General features: G+C 33.5%; 1 long non-coding RNA gene across 2 annotated transcripts in view; it reads left to right on the top strand.

Annotated features, from left to right (window-relative positions):
- Positions 1-695: 695 nt before the first annotated feature.
- LOC129060359 (uncharacterized) overlaps positions 696-6,000 on the top strand; it is a 165,040-nt gene continuing 159,735 nt past the window's right edge. For both annotated transcript variants that reach the window (XR_008526985.1, XR_008526984.2), the window contains exons 1-2: positions 696-854; positions 1,249-1,315. This is a non-coding gene — a long non-coding RNA (uncharacterized LOC129060359). The remainder of the gene's footprint in view (positions 855-1,248; positions 1,316-6,000) is intronic.

Below are 6,000 nucleotides of genomic sequence, written 5' to 3'. Positions count from 1 at the left end.
GGAGAGTACAATAAATTTAACCTTCATTAAGATGTAAAGTAATGAAATAAACCTTGATATAGAATCAAAACCTGCTACCTTGAAGGATTTCAAGGATTTGATTTAGGTTATATATTTTCTTTATTGTTCAAAAGCTTCCACCACGTTTTCTCTTACCTGGAGTGTGACTTTCTTACTCCACAGCCTTAAGGTAATAAGTTTTGGCTTATGCAGCAAACATGTTTATGTTAGCAGCTGTTTGAAAGGTTAATTTTAGAAATATTTAAGTTAGTCATGGACATGCAAATATTCAGACTTCTTTTGTATAACAAAAACTCATCACAACTCAAATTTTTCTTTAGTGTGATTGTTTGATTAATGTCTATATCTTTTTAAACATAAACTCCATAAGGTTTGAAGATGCATGTAGAACAATTCCAGGCATTCAGTAAATATTTGTGAATGAATAAATGGAAAGAATGATTTGAAATTGACTGAAGGCTATTTTGTAACAATTGGTAAGTCTACTCCTTAAGAAAGTGCTTGTTCCATTTTTAAATTTTCTTTTAATAACAAGATCAATTTTAAATAATCTTTACAGTTTTAAAATTGCTCCGACATGAAAATATTTTTCTGGTTTTATTTGTGAAAAATAGCTATTTTTAAAGGTAAGTAGAGCCTTAAACTACTTAAAATAGAGTTTTTTAATCAATTTTAACCAACAAGAACTTTTCTTTTTCTTCCCCTTTAAGGAATCCTGGGTTTCTTTCTATGCAGGATGTCATCAACTGCCAATTTTTTTCTACCTACCAGAAAATAAAATCATAGAGGCAAAAATCCAGTAATATGGCCAAGTAAACTACTGCAATAACCAGGTGAAAGAATTTTCTCCAATTTATAGTCTTTTTTTTTTAAAGGAGATATTTAATAAGCTATATTTGAAACAGTAGGTTTTTTAAATAAAATGACGCTATTTAGATTAAAAGGTCTTGGGAGAATTTTAGTGTAAATAAAGGAGGTGTCTCTCTCAAAGAATTTAGTGTCATGCTTTTGAATATCTGATAGGATGGTGGAAAGATTCATCAAAGGAGAAGATGAACAATATTAGAGCTGTTGTTTTTAGAAGGACTCCTATTTACAGGAAAGGGAAGATTCCAGAGAAACAAGATCACAAATTTACCTAGCTCAAGAATTAAATTATTGACTTACTATTTTTATAATTGTGTTCTGCTTTTACATGTCATCTTTCAAATTATACTTATTTACAAGGAAGAATCATTATATATTTAAGGGCTGGGACTTTGATGCTCTTTTCTCCACTTCATTTCCTTGAAAGGTAAGTAATGTCTATATTACATACTGTTTTGTGTACCTTCTCTTTCTTCCTTTCTTTCCTCCCTCCTCTTTCCCCTCTTTTTTCTCCTTGCCCCCCATTTTTCCATTACTAGTTAAAAGTTAGTTTAAATTGCTGATATTCTGGAAACATGAAATATTTCTTGAGAAAGTTAAGGTACCAAGCTCTTACCATCATGTTTTCATAACTGCCCCAAAATATTATGCAGATTAATGTTTTGACATTTATTTGCTTTTCCTTGAACGTCATGATTCATTTTTATCTGATATCAGCTCCATTTATGGCAAACAACTGGTATTTGCAAATTACAATTGCTATGACAAATTGCAAGTATAATTTTGATCATGATTATTGTACTTGCCTGAGTCATGGCTTGCATCATCTTCTGCCATCCGATCTATGATTCACAAAATTTTATTTCACTACATCCTTTTTAACCCCCCACATAAGCGTCAGACATAGCAGATAAATATGTGATGAAAATTTGTTTCAGAGCAAAACCTAGATAATTTCTTTTGGGCTGCTATAAAAATTTTCAAGCTTTTTTTCTTTTTCTTTAAAACAAACAAACTTTATTCCCTACTAAATGATCACCTTCCCCCCATTTCATAGTGTGTTTAAAGTCGTGCTTAAAGGTTATTTTAAAATAAATTACTAAGTAATGTGCTTGACAAAATTGTTTCATTGTATTTTTGCACATTGGGAAGGGATGTGGTTTATTATAACATAAGCACATTTAGAGTGAAAATCTGAGCCCAAGTAGCCATAGATAATTTTGATGTTACCAAGTAAACTCTCAGACCCTGATACAACAGTTGATTTAAAAGCACACTTTGGCTGTCAGTTGAATCTATTACTTTCAATTCTCACCTTCTTTAAAAATTTATAGAGTCTGGAAATGTTATTTTGTTTCATAATTAAAGGCCATGTAGAATCAGTTAGCACAGTGCATGAGGTGGGCTGGGTGCCAGGCATTTTACCTGCATTATCTAATTTAATCTTCACAACAACCCTTTAAAGTGTAACTGTTATTCCTCTTTTACATAGGAGGAAGGAAAGTGAGGCACAAGAGACTAGGTTCTTGGCAAGAATCACATTGATCATAATTGAAATTATGTGTAGAACACTGGATAGATGCTGAAGGCACTAAGAGTTATAAGTCTTTGTCCTAGAGAGTCTTCAGTATGGTTGTTGAGGCAAGGCATATCTGTGGGGAAAAAAAAAAAAAGAGACAAGAATCACTTTCTAAGTGCCACTAATCCTAAAATGGTATCTTCCAGCAAAAGCGAATCAATCATAGGGTCAGCAAACCTATCGAAGGCTCTCTATCTTAGAAGAGGAGTATAAAATGAAGTATAGCTCTATTATTTTTGTGAATCTGTTCACTGCCTTTACATTTTTGAGAGAGTTAAAATGTAGATTATTCTCCCTTATTGTTTTCCTGATGTGGCATAGGATAGCTTCTGTACAGAAAATGTTCTTACCCTAGATATCAAGCCATTTATTACTTAACTAATTTGGTAACTTAGAAGCTTATTATTTTCAAGTTTACAGATCATTTTCTTGAATGACTGGTAGATTATACACTTGTAAAGAAATACATTTTTACCTCTGTGCATGTTTAATTTTTTATCAAAATGTTCTATTGTAGGAATATTGTCTCTTTAATAGAAACGGTCTGTAATTGAAGCTAACTTTTCAGGCTAAAGTCATTGCTAGGGACCATCTCTGTAGAGCTAGTAACTTCAATATAGAATATGAAATTGTCAGTTCTAGCTTGAGTAAGATATTCAAGTGAGCTAATTACACCAATTTGGAGGAAAACAGATACAGTAGATATGCTCGATGGTTTTTGCTTTTGTTCTTTATTATCAGAGTTTGGGAGAAAGGGAGATATTGTAATTGACAGAGGCACTATAACATGTGGTGGGATTCAAAAGAAGGGTTACCCTCAGCGTTCCCAAACTTTGTATTTGTTATGCACTTTTGCAGAGTAGAATTTTTGCAGATCATTTGAGGGACTTAGAGGATGGATATAATTTTTATCTTAAAGTTTTGGGAAATAGAAAATACATATTACAGTTACTGTGTATTTCATGATTACTGTTTAAGGCTGTTGACCGTTTGTCTACATTTTCCTGCATTCTCAGAGGCATTCATTTATCACATTTTCTAGTAAATCATGAACTTTTTTGATTACTGGCCAGATGCTGCATCATGTTTCTTATAGCTAACTTGAAGCAAGTTGTATCTTCTCTGAATTAATCTCTTGCATAACCTGTAAGTCTAATATACCTTGTTGTAGCAGTATGTATCCTTATATCCTTACTTGTAGCAAAAATGAATTTTGCATGTGTGATGGCTCTCCTGTGAAGGGTTGATGGTACACTGATGAGTTGTTGCCTATGTTAATATAATCCTATGCAGCAAGGAGTGAAGAGAGCAATGGGTGCTAAGACAAAGGGACAGCTGGCCTCTAGTAATAAAGAAACTGAGGCCTTTGAAGACCATAGCGCCCTGGAAGTTGAAAATCAACTTCTGGCTAGAACTTTTGACAATGTAAGGATTCTGACTGAGGTGACAAAGGAATATTTGATTATGTCTGTATTGCTTTTAAAAAATTAATACACAAATGGTATTAAGTTATTCCTTAGACTTTTTTGTTTCTTAAAGTTATATTTTGGATGCTTTTTTAATTACTAAAAGTATATATATATATTGAAAAACTTAAAAGAGTGGGAATAAGAGAAAATAAAATACCACATTTCAATCACCTAAAAATTATTTTTTCACATTTTGGTGTTTTCCTTTCCATTGTTTCTCTATGCATAGCTTTTCTTTTCTTTTTTTTTTAAATACCCTGTTGTTATGATATTGTATATGTAATTCTTTTTGGTTGAGCCTATACTATAGCTATTTTTTCATATTATAAAGTCTGCATAAGTCTTTTAAAAATGGGTTTAAAGGTATTATTTTAAGTAAATATGCCATAGGTCACTTAATTTCATGAATATTGTTTGTTTAGTTACTCTGGAAGCTAGGAGGCAATAGCAGGGTTAGGTTAGTTGGGTGACCTGGATGTAGGAGAGGGTGGAACAGGAGTCTGGATTCCAAACTTAAGTTAATAATTAAAGTTCCCCAAATTAACAGAATTTAGAAGCAACCTAAAGATCAAGGTTAAGGACAAGATTTTTTCCTTTTTTTGGATTTTTAATTTAATTTCATTTTACTTTAAGTTCTGGGATACATGTGCTGAATGTGCAGGTTTGTTACATAGATATATATATGCCATGTTGGTTTGCTGCACCTATCAACCCGTCATCTCGGTTTTAAGCCCCGCATGCATTAGGTATTTGTCCTAATGCTCTCTCTCCCCTTTCCCCCAACCCCCCAACATGGCCTGGTGTGTGATATTCCCCTCCCTGTGTCCATGTGTTCTCATTGTTTAACTCCCACTCATGAGTGAGAATATGCGGTGTTTGGTTTTCTGTTCTTATGTTAGTTTGCTCAGAATGATGGTTTCCACCTTCATCCATGTCCCTGCAAAGGACGTGAACTCATCCTTTTTTGTGGCTGCATAGTATTCTATAATGTATATGTGCCACATTTTCTTTATTCAGTCTATCATTGATGGGTTCCAAGTCTTTGCTATTGTAAATAGAGCTGCAATAAACATACATGTGCATGTGTTTTTATAGTAGAATGATTTATAATCCTTTGGGTATATACCCAGTAATGGAATTGCTGGGTCTAATGGTATTTCTGGCTCTAGATCCTTGAGAAATTGCCACACTGTCTTCCACAATGGTTGAACTAATTTACACTCCCACCAACAGTGTAAAAGCATTCTTATTTCTCTGCATCCTTGCCAGCATCTGTTATTTCCGGACTTTTTAATGATCACCATTCTAACTGGTGGTTATTCTATCACCATTCTAACCACATCTCATTGTGGTTTTGGTTTGCATTTGTCTAATGACCAGTGATGATGAACTTTTTTTCATATGTCTGTTGGCTGCATAAATGTCTTCTTTTGAGAAGTGTCTGTTCATATCCTTTGTCCACTTTTTGATGGGGTTGTTTTTTTTCTTATAAATTTGCTTAAGTTCCTTGTAGATTCTGGATATTAGCCCTTTGTCAGAGGGATAGATTGCAAAAATTTTTTTCCATTCTGTAGGTTGCCGGTTCATTCTGATGATAGTTTCTTTTGATGAGAAGAAGCTCTTTCATTTAATTAGATCCCATTTGTCAATTACGGCTTTTGTTGCCATTGCTTTTGGTCTTTTACTCATGAAGTCTTTGCCCACGCTTATGTCCTGAATAGTATTGCCTAGGTTTTCTATTTGGTTTTAGGTTTTATGTGTAACTCTTTAATCCATCTTGAGTTAATTTTTGTATAAGGTGTAAGGAAGGGGTCCAGTTTCTGTTTTCTGCCTATGGCTAGACAGTTTTTCCAGCACCATTTATTAAATAGTGAATCCTTTCCGCATTGCTTGTTTTTATCAGGTTTGTCGAAGATCAGATGATTGTAGATGTGTGGTATTATTTCTGAGGCCTCTGTTCTGTTCCATTGGTCTATATATCTGTTTTGGCACCAGTACCATATTGTTTTGGTTACTGTATAGTTTGAAGTCAGCTAAGTCAGGTAACATGATGCCTTCAGCTTT

The sequence above is a fragment of the Pongo abelii genome, chromosome 6 (assembly GCF_028885655.2).
Source record: "Pongo abelii isolate AG06213 chromosome 6, NHGRI_mPonAbe1-v2.0_pri, whole genome shotgun sequence".
NCBI lineage: Eukaryota > Metazoa > Chordata > Mammalia > Primates > Hominidae > Pongo > Pongo abelii.
The sequence above is the reverse complement of the archived record's forward strand: the minus strand, read 5'-3'. Positions and strand labels throughout refer to the sequence as shown.